This window comes from Molothrus ater, chromosome 2 (assembly GCF_012460135.2).
Source record: "Molothrus ater isolate BHLD 08-10-18 breed brown headed cowbird chromosome 2, BPBGC_Mater_1.1, whole genome shotgun sequence".
Taxonomy (NCBI): domain Eukaryota; kingdom Metazoa; phylum Chordata; class Aves; order Passeriformes; family Icteridae; genus Molothrus; species Molothrus ater.
The window spans coordinates 25,865,055-25,885,556 of NC_050479.2; the positions used below are offsets into that span (position 1 = coordinate 25,865,055).

At 41.3% G+C, this 20,502-nt stretch overlaps 1 long non-coding RNA gene across 1 annotated transcript in view; it reads left to right on the top strand.

The window, feature by feature from the left end:
• LOC129047029 (uncharacterized) overlaps positions 1-20,502 on the top strand; it is a 511,465-nt gene that overhangs the window by 409,750 nt on the left and 81,213 nt on the right. The window contains exon 2 of the long non-coding RNA XR_008508975.1: positions 19,003-19,073. This is a non-coding gene — a long non-coding RNA (uncharacterized LOC129047029). The remainder of the gene's footprint in view (positions 1-19,002; positions 19,074-20,502) is intronic.

The window sequence follows — 20,502 nt, forward strand, 5'->3', positions numbered from 1 at the left end:
GGGAAGATTCACAAGCATTGCATGAACTGGTCCTTAAACCTTAACAAAACTTCCTATGGTGTAGATGCTCTATTCCTCTTTCTGACAGATCATGATGCATTGTCCTGTTGCATCACCAAGCAGATGCCCTCAGGTGTGACCTCCCAGCAGCAGGTTTCTCTTTAGGGCATGAGGGAGATTTTAGGTAGGAAAGCTGGTCCAGCCCTCTGAGCAGAGAAAGAGCTCATTGGTCTCCTTTATCAGCCTGCCCTGATTCTGGTGGTTCACACAGTGGGAGCATGGTTGATAAAAGCCAAAGTGGGTTCCTCTTGTGTGTGGTACGCCAGAGTGGTTGTTGGTGTGGCTTAGAACTGAGATGAGAGTTTGTGGAGAAAAGGAAAAGAATTTTTCATCTTGAAATACAGGGTGAAATTTTGGAAATCCATCCCTTGGGTCTGCAAAAAGACCTATTCAGTTCTGGCTCAACCCTGCTGTTATGAATATTCATAATATCCAAAACCATGCTTGTTTAATAACTGGGCTTGAATCTAGGGCCTGTAAAAGCAAGTACGTGCCACAGCTTGAACTGAGGCTCCATGCTGGCAGATGTAACAAGTGCATGTAATTTATGTTGCTGTCATTGGTCTAAATGCCAAGCTGTAATGCTGCTCATTCTTTCTCTTGAAAATATCTGCAGAGGAAGTATTGAAAGCAAGGAATGAATCACTCTTTTCCACAGTACCATTTTTATTTCATTTGTCCAAGATAATCCAGAAAATGTATGGAGTTTGGCTTCTTTTCCTATCAAAGCCTCAGCCCTCCCTTTCTCCCTGCACAACAGACAGGTTATATCTATATCCCACCTCTGGGATCCAGGAATGTGTGCTGGACAAACCTTCAGTATTGGCAGCCAGGAGACCTTGATATAAGGTGCAAATATTTAGCACAGCCACAGCCTTCCCGAGGCTTTGAGCTGTGACCTTGGCAGTGCTAGACCATTTCCAGGGAACTCCCACCACATACGCCATCATCTTCCCATGACACAAATAGCTGAGTCCATCCTAGCTGCACATGCACCCAGCACATGTCCATCCCAGAGGGTTTCTCTGTAGAACAGGGGAGCAGTGTCTCCACCAACCTGAGAACCTTAGATGCAGGAACTGGAGAAAAATGAGGAACAGCAGAGCATCAGACCTGCTCTCACATATCACGTCTCTGCATATCATCCCATGAACTCAGCCAGCACATCAGTCAGCAAGAGTTGACTATATGGCACAGATGGAAGAGAGACACTGCAAGGCAAGTGAGGGAGAGAGGCTGTAGCTCTGTCTGCCCTGAGGTCTGGAGGAGTAGGAGAACACAGACAAGCAAGCTGTAACCCAGCCACAAAAGGCAGCTGGGGCTCAGCAGCATCAACCCAGTGATACTGTGACATAGCCACCACCACCAACTACAAGATTAAAGCAAACTACATCAATATAAGGAGCCTGGGCACGATCCAGACATTCCTCTGCGCTGAGCTCCACAGAGAGAGCACTTTGCAGAGATTAGGTTGAATGGTAAGGGAAGCACTCCTTTTGCCTACTCCCCTGCATCACTTCTAGAGAGGGAGATTTGTTCCAGGAACACCTCAATGCTTCTGGATAGTAAACAGGGCTACAACAAGATCCACCCCATTTTGGAGCAGATCCTCCTTTCTTTCCAGGGGCTGCAAAGGATTTGCAACAGGAAAAAGCCCAGGGGACAGTCTCCTCTGATCAAAATAGTTTTCTGATCATCTCTGACCTGCCCATCAACTGGGCACTGCACCTTTGCTCTCATCCAACTGACCAGAGGGTGGTTTGCCTTTACACGTTGCTGATGGAGTGCTCTGCAGGACTTCACATGGGAACTGTGGTGACACCTGAGTCTATCAAAAAGTTGAGGAGATAAATCATTCAGCTTGTCAACTTTCACACCACAGGCAAGATCTGACTTCCTTTGCAGCTGGTCTTGCAAATTCTAGTTGGTAGGAAATGAAAGACATGAGCAAAGTCTGCTGAGCTAAATGGTTTTGTCATTGTTCCTCTTCCTTCAACTTAAGTTGCTGTGGTGACATAAATTGTTGCCCTCACTTGGACAGGCCAGCACTGAAAGAAACCTAAAGTCTTGTAAGAGTCAGACTTACAAGCTATAACCATTCAGCATAAAGTCAATGTGTGCTACTTTTGTAGGGGTGCTCACACTTTCCCTGTCAGGATAAGAAAGGCTTTGTGAAGTTTACCCCATTTCCTATCAAAATTTTGTTGTGGTAAAAATGTGGCTTGCCATCCATACAGGCTTATTCTTGCAAAATTTACTTTTCAGAAATCAAATTTCATACCAAAACCCCCATAACCCCAAAACCAAAAAAACACCACCACCACCAAAAGAGAATATTATTGAGTTTTTCAATAGAGATGTGGGATTTTACCACTTTCAGAGCAACATCTCCACACAGCATAAATTTATTTGGAAAATAAACTCATCTTTTTTTTGAAATAGTTAATTACCTTGGTAGAGGAAACAAATTAAATAAAAGATTTATGGATCCCTCTTTCTCATGGGGAAGGAGAAAGTGATCTGTTTGCAGGAGTTATATTTTCAGGCACTTTGCTGAGACACCCCAACCCCCCTCGGTTGCTGACTGTAAAATAAGAAAACTATTACCCAGCTGGGGTAACAATAGGCTCCCACAGTGCTTTTCTGCTCAGCCCGCAGCTGCCAGTGAAAGTGGAAACTACAGCAGCAGGATAACATTCTTTTCTTACAGCCTGTTTCTATGGGCAAGGAGCCCTCCCACTGCTTCAATGTATTTTCTATGCAAAACTGTAGAAGAAGTGACATTTTAAAAGTTTTGACCTTTGTTTTTTTTTTTCCCCTCCCCCCCCATTTTTTTTTTTTTTTTTTGCATGAACCAAGGCATAAATTTTTTAAGCCATCTGACAGGGTATATGTTAGGAACAGCAATAGCCATTACTATAATAACGAAATGTTTCAAAATTTGAAAATTCTATATTGTGTGCAGCATACTGGTAACCTTTCTGGAGAAAAAATTGTGATAAGAGATGCAGAACACTTCTGTTTATTGTCATAGGCAAACAGATTGTGGCAGATCACATACACCTTTGCAAAATAGTGTCATTGAATGCCATCTTTTCATTTACTAATTTCATATTTTAAGGCTAAAATTTCAAAGCCTTTTGCAGGCAAATATTTTTCCCCATCCCTCTTCAAGGAAAAAGAAATAGCCAATCTTATTAAAATTGCCTTTGAAAAAAGTGTTTAGAAGAGAAAAATAGTGGACTGAATAATGCTAGTGAATTGTTATAAATTAACTCCATATACATATAACCAAATTATATGCATGGAATCTGATAAAAAATTGTCAGTGTTTCCAATTAGTTTATAAATATAACAAAAAAATACCATACTGGTTAAAAAATAAAATAACACACCAAATATGAGGAAATTATAGAGGATGTTAGTGATGTAAAACATATTTTCCCAAACACAAAAATAAATTAAAACTGTTTAAGTGAGATGGGGAGGGGGAAGGGATGCCCATGAGCCATTGAAGTGAATGAAGAACAGATTCTAAAAACAAGCCTGGCAGGTTAATCCATGTGAGAGTCTTCCATTTACCACCAATTTCCTCTGCTAGCTGCCACTGCTATTACCAGCTCACCCTAATGCTCACCAGGGACACTGGCCCTGCTGCTGGTCCATCTCTATCTCTCTCTCTGGGTCTGACCCCAAATTCTTTTCATACCCAGCACTCTTCCCATCAGACCTTGAAACCAGTGGAAATTTGACCAGTGTAAATGATGACAAACATACCTATGGGACAGCAGTGTTCTGAAATAATCAGTTTTAAAACTGTTTTAAAATTTATTAAGATTTGCAGGAGAAAGGAGAAAAATCCTATGTTTTAAACTGGTGGCTCCACTGGTGGATTGATAAAGAGCTATAAAGACTTCTTGGTAACCTGAGTCCTCCATCAGAACAAGATAAAATCATCTCTCACTCTACAACACACACACACTGTAACCAAATCCATCATTAGCAAACTACATCATTCATCATTAGGCAAGGATCTACTATAAATTACAATGGGTCCATTAAAAGATTGGGAAACCTAACAAAAAAAAAAAAAGTGCAAACGAAAAGGAAAAAAAAGCTCTCCCAGGAGGGTCTGTGTCAAGACAGAAAATTCTTTCAAGTCCCCTTTATCATAGTGTCTGAGACACTATGAACTTCGAGGACGCCCTTGAATTTCACATCCTATACAAGCCATCTGCAGGTAAACAGGGCAAAGAAGGTCCTAATTTTTACCCAAACTGTATGGCTTTTGGTTTCCCTGGGCAGAACATGCCCAGTAGATTTTCAAACCCAAAGCTGCTCCTTCTGGTGTGTGAATCAACAGCTTAAAAAAAAAATTCAGAAACGTTTCCATGGCAAGCCTGCCACCAGGGAGCCAGGGACCAGCACTAGCTCTAGAGAAGTCACCAGGGTACCTGCATCTTTCCTGAGAGCTCCTCAAGGGCTGGGGCACAGAGCTCTGGAGTAGTTCCCAGACCCTGCACCCAGAGAAAGTGGCCTCCTTGCCTTGGCGGGGGTGCTACCAAATCAAACCAATTTATCATTTCAAAAGTGTGTCTGTCGTCATCTGCTGTATTAATAGTTTATTTGAATGTTTCCAGAGTTCTTTGCTGCAGTATGTGGGTGCAGGCAGAACAATTCTAAAGGATTTTTAGGTTGATAGTGCTTCCATTATTCAGGATAATGTGCTATCCAGGGCAGGCAGCTATTTGGGATAAATAGCCTATCCCCATTTGTCCAAAATAGCCAAATGTCTGGCATGAGTCATGCCAAACAGGCAGCTGCTCGGCAGGAGTGTGGTACTGGCATACTAAAAAGCAGAAGATATTGAAGGGGGCAGAGAGAGCTAAAGGTGGCACCAGTGTATAGTGACAGGAGGTTTGTGGGGTTGGTCATACACAGCTATCACACTCCCTAAAATTCTCAGACAGCACCACCATAAATGGCAGCATTTGTCTGCAGGTTGTGCACAACAGTTTCCAAGAGACCACTCATCTATCTCCTTAACACTATAAACTGACAATAAACAAGTGTCTTAGGACCACTGTGTCAGAGGTGCTGGCAGGTATTAACTCTGGAGCACACATATCACAACTGTGATATCACCCTCAGCATGGACGGGACAGTTTTGGGAAACAGCTCCTTTAGGAAGTGTGTTGCTCTGTGACTTTCATAGCACAGGGCATTTCCTCAGCTGTCTGAGATGGACTCCTGAGAAGCAGTGGCTTTCACAAGGAGCAGCATAGAATATCACAGGGAAGTGGTGGTGAAGGTATTTGTGGATGAGTGAGGGTATCTGTATCCTTAGCTGGCTCCCAGGTAAAGCCTTTTACATGCAGATTTGTTAGCACTGTGCATACCCCTGCCATGTGCAGGCACCCTTCTGTCCTTTCCAGGCTGCAAAGTCCCTTCCTCCCTCAGCATTGCCTAAGTACTGATAATTTACACAGCAGATATTCCTGTGAAGTAGGTAATGAAATTCATTTCACAGAGAAAGAAACCAAAGCTGTGAAATTTGTGCCATACCCAACATGGCAAAGAAATCATGGGACAAAGCCCTGAATGAAAACAGTTACTAAGAAATTCTTCTTTGACAGGAATATCCTTTGTCACAGTCACCATGATGCAAGCTCAGCAGGTGTCATTTCAAATTCAGTATCTTGGCTATCTACTTGTCTTTTAAAATAAGAGAAAACAGTCCCTGGCATGTAGTAAACTTCTTGCCAGAGTTCAGAATTCTCTAGCTTACATTATCTTTAGCACATTTAAGTGCCAAAAAAAAAAAAAAAAGAAACTGGGTAAATGTGTGGTTAGTCATGCTTGTAAAAATGTCAACGCTGTCAAAAATATTTGTGTGAAAATCATAAACAAAATCTGCTGCCATGAGAAGTTTTTTGGTTTTTAATTATTGGACAAAATTACTTCTTTTTCATGAAGGCTTAAAAAAGAGAGAGCTAACAATATAATGGAAATATTGGCACAATCTTGACTCAGCTGCTTCCCTGGGGTAATAAAGTTGCTCCCAGAAAGAAGGGGATTATGATCTTCACAGAGTACCTTAAAAATCCAGCTGGTATGCCAGGCTAGCTTAGCAGGTTCCTAATAGGATGTGCAATCTTGCACCTCTAAGCATGTTTGTAAGGGTTCAGGTGCTTAAGGGCAAGAGAGGCCTGGTTAGCAGTCCTTTACTTGGCATTTTTGAGTGGATTTCTAGAACTACAACTCTCAGATTTGCATGCTTGCTTATAGAGGGTGGATAAGCATATTTTATAACCTAAAAAATAAACAAAAGCAGTAGGTCACCAGACCAAATCATGTAGGTCAGTGGAGAGGAATACCTATAGCAATCAGTGAGGTTTGTGCTCGCTGACCTGTGGGAGCTGTTGGTGGTCCCACTCCACTTGGGAAGGACAGATGTTCTCACCCTCATGCTGCCACAGGTGGCCATGCTGGGGTCAGCAGACCCCATGGGCACATCCCAGGAATGAGCCCCCACAGAGAGGGTTCACTGGGGCAAGGTACACTGAGAGGTCCTTTGGAGAAGTTGTGCTCTCTTCCCCTCTCTTCTTTGCAACTTTGCAAAAGCAGACTCACACCCTTGCAACTTGTGGTTAATTGCTGAATTTTCACTGAGAGCAAAGTCATGAGAAGGGCAAGTGAGCATTTGATGGCTAGGTCATTTCGGGACTTAATTTTCAAACCATGCAGTGAGTTCAGGCCTTGCTGTCTTCTCAGAACAGAGTCATGTATGTTTGTGCAAGGTTGTAAAGTGTAAGACTTGCAAATCAATCAAGACTTGCAAACAGACAGCCAGCCAAGCCATTTAAGATTTTTTTATGATTAGGGTGGTGAACACTGGAGCAGGTTGCTCAGAGTGGTAGTGGAAGACCCAGCCCTGGAAATATTCAAGGGCATATTGGATCGATGGTGCTCTGATTAACCCAGCTGAATTGAGTATGTCCCAGCATATTTGAAGGAGATGGGATCTAGATGACTTTTAAAGACTCCTTCCAATCTAAATCATTCAATAATTTTTCTTGTCCTGAGATGCAAATATAGCTTCTTTAAATGAATGTCCAATTGTACTGCTATGGCATAATCTGGAAAAATGACTCTGAAAGGTCTGTCACAAACATGGCAAGGGACAAGTTACTAGAAAGAAGCAAATTCCAAAAAGGGCTCCAGCAACTAGTGGTTTCAAACCTTTTACAGAAATGGTTTCCCATCCCTTAATACCCCTGTGAGTTCAGTATCAAAGTGTTACACAGCAAATGTAAAAGATTGCTTGAAAGAAAACAAAAATTCATAACATTCATCTTGTATTACTCCATTCCATGTCAGGTTGTTATCTTGTCTCCTCAAAGAATTTCAGACTGCTGCTTGAAAAGGCAAGGGAAAACAATCTTATAGTAGTACTCACTAGATTTATTCATGGAAGTTTACATTACCCTATTTTATAATTGAAAATATCTGCATGGAATTGAGATACAATCAAAATTCAAGTAATATTTTATATATCACAAAAGGAATGAAACCCGAAGCAGAAAAACATGACAATAGATGAACAAAGGCCATATTGGCTCATTACAATTATGTCTACCTTCTTTCCTCCAAAGCTCTCCTGAGAGAGTCCAGGTGCTCTTCCCTGCTATCCCCATGAAAACAAGCTTTTGCTGGTAGAACAAGTGCTCTTATGCTCTGTCTTTAAGGCTTACTCTTAATCAGATAGAAGAATTTCTAAAATATTCCATGCTTCCTGAGAAAAAGGCATAAAACAAGAACTGTGTAAGTTTTAGCCACCCATTTTTGGTTTGTCTTGTGAAAAAATTCCATTGTTTTAACAACAAGTAAGAGCAGATTTGCTACAGTGTTCAGTGAGCATGAGGACTACAGGAAAAGCAGATCAGGAATAAATGGATTAAAGGAAAGACAATCTTCTCAGCAGAAGGAAAAAATATTGCCTGGAGAATATATTGAATTGTTGACTAAACAAGCAGTCTGTGACCTGCCTTGCACAAAGGGCAGCAAGGAAATGAGAAGTACTCTCTATCTCTGGCTGTCCTTGCACAGGGAGAGGGAGGCCTTGAAAGCACTGTCTCTGTGTCAGGACTTTCACCAAGCCATTTGCTTTCTGGCCTGTTCCTAAAACAGTACAAAAACACATGGCCAATGGCTCACACAAGGGAGCTTCAAGAGGCATCAGAATTTTTTTGCATCTCTTGGGAAATGGGCACTTCCAAGGCTATCATTTTCCAAGGTTCTTAGAGCACAAAGACAAACAAAGTGGGTTCTTCTACATGAAAAGTAATGAGAAATTTGCCTCAGCCTTGCTGCGAGCATCATCAAAATTCAACCCACGCCTGATAAACTGTCAAGGTTTGTTTCTATGTAGAGGCTCTCAGCTCACTCTCCTCAGGTTGTTGGGAGACAGAAGAGGGAAGCAGATAGCCTTCCAGACGGCTCTCTGAGATATCACTAAAATTTTCTATAAAACCTTGGCACCTTCTATCAGTTTTCTGGGACCCTGAATATTGAATCTTCCTTTCTTTGCTGATGACATTTCATGATCCAGAAGTCGGGTCTCCTCCACTGGGCCTGAGCACAGTACAGTATCACAGACATTATGAGTTCACACTGGTGCAAAGGAGGAGCAGAGAAGATGTGTGAGATTGTGAGATAGGACAACGTGGAAATGTTTCCTGACAGAGAGGTTCAAAGCCATCTCACTAGTCCATCCAGTTTCCTGGTAAGTCCATGAATGATGCTGTTGCCCTTATCTTTCCTGTTCTTCCATTGCTATCTCTCATCCAGCCAGGATATGAGAATAGATGCCTGGAGACATGGTCAGTCTCTTTGCTGATCTGAGTCCTACTGATGCAGTTCTTCAGGGCAATCTGGAAGGTTGTTGAGTGTAGTTATCTGTCTTTATTGTGCCCTGAGAAGCTGTTGGAGCAGTCGATGGGGTTGGATGAGATCTACCCAAAGCTATGGAGGGGGATGGTGAACGAGCTCACCTGGCCACTTTTCAATGTTTACCTGCAGTTCTGGCAGTTCTAAGTGGGGAGGTCCTGGTTGACCAGAGATTGACCAATGTGATGCCCATCTACAAGAAGAGCCAGATGGAGCATTCTGGGAACAACAACTCTCAGCCCACCCTCCGTGCCTCTGGGGGGACATGGAGCAGATCATCCTGACTGCCATCACACAGCATGTGCAGGGTAACCAGGGGAACAGTGTGTCCAGCAGGACCAGGGCAGTGATCATCTCCCTGCACTCAGCACTGGTGAGACCACACCTCAAATCCTGCGTTCAGCTCTGGGCCCCCTCTACAAGAAAGACCCTGAGGTGCTGGATTGTATCCTGAGAAGGGCAATGGAGCTGGTGAAAGGTCCAGAGCACCAGGCTGATGAGGAGCAGCTGAGGAAGCTGAGGATGTTTAGCCTGGAGAAAAAGCTGAGTGGGGACCCTATCCCTCTCTACAACTACCTGAAAGGAGGTTGTATTGAGATGAAGGCTGGTCTCTGTTCCCAAGTAACAAGCAATAGGACAAGAGGAAATGGCTTCAAGGTGTGCCAAGGGTGGTTTAAATTGGATATTAGGGAAAAAATCCTCAGGATTGTAAAGCACTGGAGCAGGTCCAGGGAACTGGGGGAGCCACAATCCCTGGAGGTATTTAAGACATGGACAGGGTGCTTAGGGGCATGGTTTAGTGGTGCACTTGTCAGCACTAGATTAACAGTTGGATCTGATGATCTTAAAAGTCCTTTTCAATCTAAGAAATTTCATTATTCTATCCTAAAAATTTGCATCTTTTCTTGGCGGTGTTACTGTCAAAGTACATACAGGAGATGCCTATGCCTAATGCTGAGAATAAATGAACTCTCAGCAGAAGAATCAAAATCTAAAATTAAAATGGTATCATTTTGTGATAATGTTGAGGTCTGCCTCTTTGGAAATTCCTGAATCTCTGCTCTATTCAACAATGAATTTACTAACTTTAATTTATGTAAGGCACCCTAACAATAGACACCAACAAAATGTAGACATCTGCACCAAAGCTGTTTTGCTTTGCCTTTTCTTTGTTGTAATCCATGTGACCTATGGTAGCTGTCTAATTCAGGTTGAGCCAAATTACTGCTGGGAGGAGCTTACATCTTTCCATTGACTCTAACAGGGCAAAAGAGGAGGTGGACTAGTTCACTTGTCTGCATTGTACATGTCTTGATTTCAGTCATTCATATATAAATTTTAGTTACTTAGTCTGTCACAAGAGTCTCTATGCAGTTTAGGGGTTTCCATTAAAACTATCTTCACATACAGGGCCAACAACAAAGGCAAGGTGGTGAGTGAGTGAGTGGTGTGAAACTTTTCCAGAAACTTTTCCAGTTTCAAGCTCTCTTCAGTAAATAGTTTAGGATGGAAATCAGCCTCAGAACAAAATGTAGAGATTGCTTGTTATAGCTTTCCCACAGTAAATAATAGATACAAAATTAGCTAGTGAGGGAGGAAGGGAAAAAAAAATAAATCATTTGCTTTCACTTGCAAAGCCTTTAAAGCATTCAGAATATAAATCTTGAGACAGACAGAGACTGTCCTCTACAGATGGGCACTGGGCATCTGCAACAAAACACAATCATGACCCTACATATAAGTTTCTGTGAAGGGCCATTAGATGAGAGACAGCTCATTGTGTGCACATGTGCTTGGATGAGAAAAATGAGTCACTCCCAACTCTGGATCAAGCAGGTGATGTAAAGGATTGGCAGGGAAAATGATGGAGACAAAGGCTCTGCTTTCTGAAAAGCACTGAGTCACATCCTAGAAAAAAGCATAAAAAAAGAAAACAAAACTGGATGCAGTGATACCAGTTGAGAGTTGGGAGCAAGGATGAACACTCCCACTTCTGCTATAGAGCATGTACACCTATAGCAACCTAGAAGCCCAAACTGTGTTTTGCAGTGTCTTCTGTAAGGCCTTAGCATTTAAACTTTCTGTCTGTTCAGCTTCAGCTTCATTAGGAGCAGTCTTTTTTTGTGATTTCACATGTCAAAACGATGTACAATTTTCTGGAATGACAAATTCTTCAGTAGTCACAGGGCTGGTAGGAAGTAGGCTGCTGTTAAGGAGAGTCAGGTACACCATTTTCCAAAGTTTTGCTGTCCTTCTTAGCAATATTTCTAACTTGGTATCAGTGAAAGGATAACCAGGAGCTATGCCACTGCATTCATATTTTAAGAGATGGACTGTTACAAACATTCTAGGATAAAAAAACTCTGTTAACACAGTGAACTCTTAATTCCCCTGCTATGTTATACCTAGATTTTAAAGCAATAGGAAGGCAAGCAGAGTTTTTTAGCTCTAGGCTGTGGGACAGCCATAGTGCATCTGGCCTGCCTTTGTGTTGAGATGCTCAGGTATCCTGCTCTCTCCCCTCCTTTCGTTACCCTTACATCACAGAACCCTTCTCCTAACTACAGATAGTGGAGATTAATACTGTTAATTTCACTGACTTAGAGGAATTCAGCTTACTTTTCTGTTGATTTCATTAACCCCTATCCATTCACAAGATTGAAACAAAAAGCTGAAGACATCTAAGCTAGAGCAGGGGGATAGCCACTAGCTCTATAATCACCTTCTTGACTGTGGCAGGGCAGTTATCTCCAGATAGCCCTTCAGAGGACTAGATTCTGATATGAATAACAGATTCAGAAACCTGATTTCTGAGCTTGGGACCCCTCAAAGGAGGCAGCAGGTGTCTACCCTTTAAGGCACAGCCAGAGTAATTCTGCAGGACAGCTTCTCTATTGCTTTACAAGCCCCTCTCCCTGTGCACATATAACAATTGGTAGAGCAGATGCTCTGAGAGGTAAAAGTCACCAGGAAAATGAATACAAATTGAGTTAAAGATTAAGTCGAGAAGTGATGCTCAGGCAGCATAAATTCACTCAGTTATCTTTTAAATTTTTTTATGCATCCAAGTCCTGTTTCCTCAAATCTCAAGTCAGGTTTCATTAGTGCTCTATGATGCCCTCAAAAGACCTTGCTGCTTTGCATCTGCTCTGGCTCTGCTTCCGTGGAAGTAATTTTTGTGTATGCTGGTGAACAGATGTGAGTAAGTGATAGATCTGGGTAGATTTGGGGATTGTCATTCTCTTGACACTTTTCTGCAAGTTCAAAGAGGTACTTGTCACTCAACCCCAGCTTTTGGGAAGAAACATTGGCCAGTTTTTGGACACCACACATTTTTGCTGGGCTCTGACAGATGATCTTTGAAATGTTGTGGAGGGACCAGGCTGAAGCCTGAGACCAGAGTGACACATGAGACAATTAACACATTAGACCTCCCCAACCCCCAGTGAACTTTTGTCGGCCTGTCCTCTTCCTAAAAGGAAGGGGGGAAAAACATCCTTTTTGTAGTGGCTGCTCATTATATAAAGCAAATCAAGAGTGAAGGGAGGGAGCAAAGAGATGGCACAGAGCCCGATAAGTGCACCCTTAAATCTATAATTAAAACCAAAGGCAAGATCCCAATATAGCCAATCCAGTTATATAAGATCTTACAAAAGCTTCACACTGTTTGCTGGGTTTCGCTTTATTACTGTTCCCTCTCCTCGGAGTTCACTTCAGGTCAGTAGTGGATGAGGTATTACAGTCAGGGTTTATGGCAGGGTAGAAATCTAACAGTGCCCTGTTTGTAAAGATATGCAAGTGTGCACCCAGAGGGAAAAATAATCCCTGGCTCTACTTGAAAGAGAAAAAGTTAATGGTCACTTTGGAGCTCAGTTTAGACCACCTCTAGCTCTGGAAGTGAATTGCTAGTTACTAAGAAATTACTTGATGTCCTGATAGTCTGTGAAAGGCTGCTCCTTGTCCACTGGTCAAAGAATTATGGTAAAACTACATGTAAGACAGGAAATCAGGCTGAGGAATTTGGACACAGAAGTTTTCTCAGAAAGCCCATGACAAGTTTGTACCACATTTTTTTTGTGCCTACTAAAAGCATCCTGCAGGAAAACACAAGATCAGCTGGATTATTTTAAGTGTAGGCAGCTCACTGCAACTGTACTGAGAGTAGCTACTTCCATGTGGGAGTTGGAATGTGTATCAGAACCACTACACTAAATAGTATGCAAGGTAGATTTCGGAAATATAACTAAAAAGCAGTTATCATTATTAATAAAAGTCATCACTGCTGCGTCCTCCTCTTGCATTCTTTGCAACAGCAGTAGGCAGTAGCACCCTAAAAGCAATGGCTTCCTGGGGCCATGCTGAAATGAAGCTCATCCTCCATGTAAAACCCCTCAAAACACAAACCATCAAGAATGCCACACTGAAACACAGTACAACCACTCAGCAGTAATCACCCCCTGCACAGACATCCATGCATTTCTGAAGTAAAGGATTCCAAAGGTAAGGACGATATAGGAGCCAGGAGAAGAAGGCAGAATTGTGTTCTCCACTTTCTGTTAAGTGACAAAGTTTAGGCACATTCAACATTCATTAGTTAATGCAATTTGCTGAAGTCCCAGGGAAGTAAATGTCCTCAAGAAGAATTTACCTGGAAGAAGCTGATAATTTCTGAGTATAGAGCCAACATTCACCTATCAAAACACCTTCATGTTCTGAGCCCCAACTATATTTAATTTGTCCCACAAAAATAGAAGTATGTTAAAAAAGAACACTTTAAAAAAAATTCTAATTTTTCTACTCTTTCTTCCCAGTGACAACCAGAAATGCTCCTATTTTTTTACCAGCATCATAGGTATCAGAAAAATGGGAAGAACTATTTGCAGGAATGTTTGTGAAATCTATGACCATCTTTTCTTTGCAACATGAAACATCAATGAAATATACCTTTCAAATATTAAGTTTTAAATAGTATGTTAATTGTTTGCACTCTGAGCTGTGACAATTCCAACCTTGCAAATGCTGTATGGAAAATCACCATGAGCAAAGCTGCCTTGCTCAGGCAATATAATTAAAATATGGTATCTGATTGGGTTCAGTTCCAGTTCCTTCTGCAGGGCTCCATCAGAGGATTTTTATGATTAATAACTGACAATATCAGGCACTAAAATGGCTATACAAGGAGTATTTTTTAAAATTGCACTGGTTTGAAAGCTGAGGCTCAGCTCTGCAAAGACCTGTGTGGGAGGGCTGTGGGAAGGAGAGGCTCAAGGATCTTATTTACCCACCAGCCCTCATAGCAATGTGGGTGCTGGCAGAGCTCCAGTCTCTCAATGACAGCAGCACAAGGTTCTTCAAAGACAGACTGGTCTTCCCAGGGCAGTGGTTCTATAGCTGCCACACAAACTGTCAGGTCTGGTGCTTGGCAGGAGGAATGACTGCTTACCCTCCCAAAAGCTTACACATGATGCAGAGACACTCTGGATCCCAAAGTACATCTACCCACAACATAAATAGGATGTTTCCACAAAGTCCTGTGAAGCCATGCCAGATGTGTGGGACATAAATGAGAAATGGGCTCATTAGGTCTCATTGGGATGTAGTATCAGCCCAGATTATACCTGCTGACACCAGTCAAGCCCACAACCACCACCAAGTAGCTGTCTGCAAGAAGGTTGACATCTCTATATTAAAAGAGAGGATTGACACTAAAATTAAGGCTCACATGGTTACTATTTTCATCATAAGAGTGTGACATGAGCTGTTGTTTTCTGAGCTAAAACAATGATCAGCTTTTGTGATCTTACCATGGAATTACAGGTCGGAATGGACCTCCAGGGATTATTTTGTCCAACCTCCTGTTCAAGCATGGGCACCCAAAGCAGGGCCATGTCCAGACTGTTTTTTAGTATCTTGCTACATATAATTTTTAATATCTCCTCATCTGTATATCCATGTAGTCTGCCAGCTGAACATTCAATGAGACAACTAGCAGCAGTAAGAAGGCATTATCTATTTACCAGGTAACATTCTCAGACAAAACATAATTCCTGCCCAGGGAAATAAGAAAAATGGATACAACACAGACTTTTCACACTAGACTACAGCATGTCTTTCTCTTTTCAGAAGAAAAAGAGATGCTTACAGGAACATCTGTAAGCAGCTTGTGTCTAAATGTTCTGCACCATCAGCAGTTCCATGTACACAAGCTCTTCTCTTGTGTTTGTCTAGAGTGTTAAAACCATTTCCCTCAGTATACCTCAATTTTTCACATGTTCTTACAGATAGAAGCTCAAGGAAAAAAGTGCATCTGACAACTTCTTCACAGCCAAAAGACAGTTAAAAAGCCCTGTGCAAATCTCCTGAAGAAGAATCAATGTCTGTGTCAGTCTTTTGTTGCCTTCTCACGTGACATCCACTCTGAGATCACAAGGAAAAAAATCATTTGATGGTTCTAAGTGTCTGGTAGTCTTGTGGTGTTTTTTACTAATGAAATCAGGTAATCGAGTTTGAGCTCTAAAAGCTAATCAGGTTCTGGATGGGATTGACTTGACTACAGGATTTTATTTCCTTGAACACATTTGATAATCATTACAGTGTATCAGCTTGGTAAAATAACCTCACTGTGTCAATGACTGATTTTCCAGGGCTCAGACAGCCTAATAAGTATTTTTTGTTGATATTTGTTTCAAAACAAATTTGCTCTGTCTCATAGATATTCAACTTCAGGTGCCATGGCTTCTCCTCCTATAATATGCTGAAAAATTATTTTCAGTGCTATGCTGACATCTCATTCCATTCTTGTTGCCTTTTTTATGTTTTACATCATGAAACAGCACAAATTATTTTAAGGGACCATTCCAATAAGGTACACAATATGTATATGACAGATCTTATGTGCTGTGACAAAGCCATGGCAAATGTTATAAAACAGCCTCAGATTTCTCAGTAGGGTAACAGCCGCTTTCTCATTAGTCATCTGCTTACATCATTTTTTTGATTTGATTTCTTTATGTCTTCCACTGTTTCTTTTATTTTCACCTCTGGGGTTTCCACTTTAAATAGGCGAACTGATAAAGGAAATCCCAAACTGGGTTTCGCTTTTCATTCACGCTATTTTTTTCCTTAAAGTTTTAAGAAACTTTCCATTTAGCATTAAACAACCCCCTCAGAATCTCCATGTCCAAAGTTTCACTTAGTTACAGTGAAAATAGAGATCACTATGGCAAAGTCCAAAGCCTTTTTCAGGGTTTTTTCTGTTCCTTTTGAGAAAAACTACCTAAGACTTTCAAGACTTTTTCTGTTTCTAAAGATTTCAAAATCTTCTCATGTGCCTTTTTTTTTTTTTTTCCAAAAATGCACTGTGGAAAAGTGTCTGGATGTAAATAGATTGGTCACTGAGATAAGGAGTAAGCAAACATCTTCTCTTAAATAACTCAATTAAAAAGATTTTTATTATACTGGTGCTGTGCACCCTTTTATAACTGAATTTTAATTTCTATACACTTGTGAAGAACACTATGAACAAATGATGCTACAATGCTCCTGCACTTAACATACTTTTGAAATGGGCTCAAGAGAAGAGCTACTCATGTTCTCGGGCCCCTCAGATACAAGAAGAAAGAAAAAGAAAACTCAGTTCAATCTTTGAAGCAAACAAAACCCATAGAAAAAATTAAATATGTGGTCCTCTTCTTGTCTTCTTCCCAGGGAAAGCATGACAGATGAGACCCTGGAAGGTAGAAAAGATTTTTCTCAGTGCTTCAGAATTATTTGTTCTTCCTGCTTGTGGAGATAAAACAGACAATACAATGATGGGTCCTAGTCAGATCTGCACTTAGGCATGGAAATTGCTTCTCTCCAGTGACTGTACAAAGGACCAGGGTTTCTCAGTAGCTGTCTGAATCACTGAAGATTTTGGATGCAATAGTAGTCAGAAAGCCTAAATGAGGCACCCCAGGTAATCAGCTGAAATCTAAAAATGGGAAAAATAAGGGAGACAGAGCACCATAAATTTAGAGGGCAGATATTTTTCTATTCTAAGTCTTCAAATCTGCCTTAAATCTATGCTATGATTGTAGCACATTGGTTCCTTTCGCTGAGGGTAATAAGGTACCTTCTGAAATCTCTTGATAATTTACACAACATTTGAATGCAGGAAGGTATTATGGCACCTCTCTGCTGTTTTAGCATTTCATTTGCAGGCAGCAAATGCTCTTATCTACTTTCATGCTGTCAAAAATGTGTGCATCTTTTGTGTCCACAGAAGTTGTCTGACGAGAGGAGGTTCCTCCCCAGAATCCATCCCTTACCCTGCAGATGTTTGAGCTTTCCAGCCTGCTGGTAGGAGGCAGACATATATTATTGGTAGTGCCAGCAACAGCTCCCTTGTCTTAGCTCAATGTGGAAACAATTGCTCAGGGGTACTGTAAATAATAGCTCTTTGGAATCATCTGAAAAAAAAAAAAGCCCCTTGGTACACTGTAAGCTGGCAGTAATTTCACATTACTCCAGACACTATCCCATTTATTGCTTGACAGATCTGTTTTTAATTCCAATTTCTCCTTCTCCTTTCGCTCTCCTGTTGCAGGTAGACAATAGAATTTAACTGTTTGTGTCCACCACCCATGGCTTTATTTGCTGCCAAACTGTTTACTGTTTCAGGAGAATATCTAGCAAAAAGCACAGACTAGTACTGAGGCTGTCTGTCCGACAGAGAGCACAGAAATTTGGGAAAAAAAAAGAAAGCTAAGAAGACCTGACAGTAGCTCATGTGAAGCCCACTGCACATGCAGGAAAATTATGCTTAAAAATACATCTGCTTGATGTACTCTTAAATGATCTCCCTGATCGGATCACTGACACAGTACCACAAAGAATGAGATTGGAGAGGAAGCAGTACTGTTCTGAGAAAAAGTGCACTCCAGCCTAGTGCATTTAAAAACTGTTCCCAGAATGATTTTAAGTAATGCAAATTATGGCAGAGAACAGAAAGTGCTCATACCTTAATCTGCAGTTCTGTTAGCTGCACAGAATCTGCTGCCTGGAACCTGTCTAGCGAGCCCTTGATCCACTTGCACACATAACAAGAGGCTGGTTTTGGTTTTTGTTTTGCTGGTTTTGTGGAGGCAGAGAGGCAGGCATAAAACACAAACAAGTTTTGAGAGAGGCACTATTAGTGCTACAATCCCTGCTATGTGGTGCAAAAGCAGTTTCTCTGAGGTCTGATGGCTGGTCTGTGTGCAGGGAAGCTGCTGGCAAATCAAAGGCAAGGTTAGATGTCTGTCAATTAGAATAAATCCCTCTTTCCAGCTGCCATAAGATCAATGTATTGCCACCACTCTTGCCCTGACTACCAGGATGTAATAAACTTGCAGGAGAAACGGCGACCAAGTGTTACATGAGGGTAGCAGTCGTGTCTGCCTGAATTGTTCTCTCTAGATACAAAGGCTGGTCAGAGGTTCCTGAGGTTTTTTTCCCTGCTTACCACAGCAACTGAGATGCAGGTGTTCTTCTCAGAAAAATTCCTGCCTAGGATATCTGCAGTGTGCAGTAGTGTCTGCAGAAACAGATGATCCTTGTGCTTGTGTCAGCAGACCTGCATGGCTGGGCAAAATTAGTTTTCAGAGCCACAATTTTGAGGTGCCATCTGCAAAGCACAAGAATGCATCATACCATGAGAGTACAAAATATATGCATCTTCATCCAAGATGCTGGCCTATCTCCCCCTGCCATATGCTCCAACTGCTAAGCTAAGTTGCCATTCCTGAGTATGTGCCAAGCAGTAAAAACAGCATAACCCTTTGAGTTATATCCAGTAGTGCAGGGCTACTGGATCTTCAGCTGATCATGATTCAGCAGCTGAAAATTCAAATGAAGGTGTAATATTTAAGGCTGATTGTGAAATGTGAATTGAAAAGTAGGAAACAGAAGAAGTAACCCAAGACACCCTTAATTTTTCCTTAATTTTTCTTTTTTTTCTTTTTTTGGTGTTAGACTCCTGTGTCCTAGGGGGAAGGAACTCATAAAGGAATTAATAAAGAGCATAAAACAATATTAATTAAGAGGTAAGTAACTGGAAGGTTGTTGAGTATAAATATGAACCAATTCACTGTTGATTCCTTACTGCAATAAAAAAAAGATCAGAATTTAGAAATTAGATTGATAGCAACTAACAGGAATTCAGGTAATTGTTATAATATTCATTAAAGAAATAAATGTCCCATTAATTTTTAAGTTAATATAAAGAATCTAATGGAGAATTATAGCCCCATCTGCACACTCCACTACCTTTGAAACTTTTCACTCTATTCAGCGTGATTCAGTCTGAATTCTGTGTTTTCAAACCGGAAATAATAAAAGTAAGCCAACAGTACCTACTCCAAAGACTACAGGGGAATTAATGTTGATTCTCAATCACATTTTATCCAAATTCAGTAGTGTGGGGTTACACTTTCACTGGTATGAAGGTTTAACAAGCACAAGAAAGAACCTTAGAGCAATAATTAGATAATTACAGAAATACCATCTCTTTAAGTACCACTGAACTGCTCCCACAGGGGATTCACAGGAAGACCCTAGTACAAAATGAGTGGAAATACAGCACCAGTGCTGAGAGATTTTGGCCCCAGTTCTACAATCACTGATATAAATTACCTCATACAACAGAAGCCCAAGCTGTGCTGTTATATACCTGTGTTCACATAGGAAATGCCTATTATTCTTTGCTGGAAAATTCCTGCCCTGGTTACTGTTCTTATGAATGCCTCATTTGCAAAGGAAATAAAAGTTGCCCTGCTTTACTGGGGAAGTGAGCAGCAGGTATCAGCAAGGGTAGGAATTTGGGTAGTTAGGGCCGCTGGATGACAGGAATACCAGCTCCACTGAGCCCCCTTCCTCTTCACAGCAGGTACAAAGAGAGCTGTGAGATCTTGGGGAGGACAAAGGAGAGAAGGGACCAATTCAGAAACAGAGTCTTGCAGTGCCTTCCTCAGCCTTTGGCTACAGCCATTGCCACAGAACAGCTGCTGACCACCAGCAGCAGGGAGCAGGCTTCCAAACATTCCAATTTATTTGTCCAGTGTCCGACACATGACTGTTCCACAGGATCTGAGTAGGATAATAGCTTGTCCCTTGTACATCTGTGATATCCAAATAGGAAAGAAAACATTGTTTATGAAGGAGTGCAGGTTCTGCAGTTGTTTAGCTTTGATTAAATTTTTAGGAAGGACTCAAAGACCCAAGGAGGGAAAATCAGAGGCACACTTTTCAACATAGCTAAACTCACAAATTATATCACACATTGCCAGCAGAAGTCAGTTTTAGTCTAGTAACTGGGTTTGTAGTTCTTCTGTTTTTAATATGTATTTAACACACTGTACATGTAAATTTTTTTGAACACAAATCAAGAAATGTGTTTCAGTTAGATTTGGGCAAGCATTTCACTTTGTCTCAAAGGTGACAAGACCTCTTGGTTTTGCCATCCTTACCTTGGTG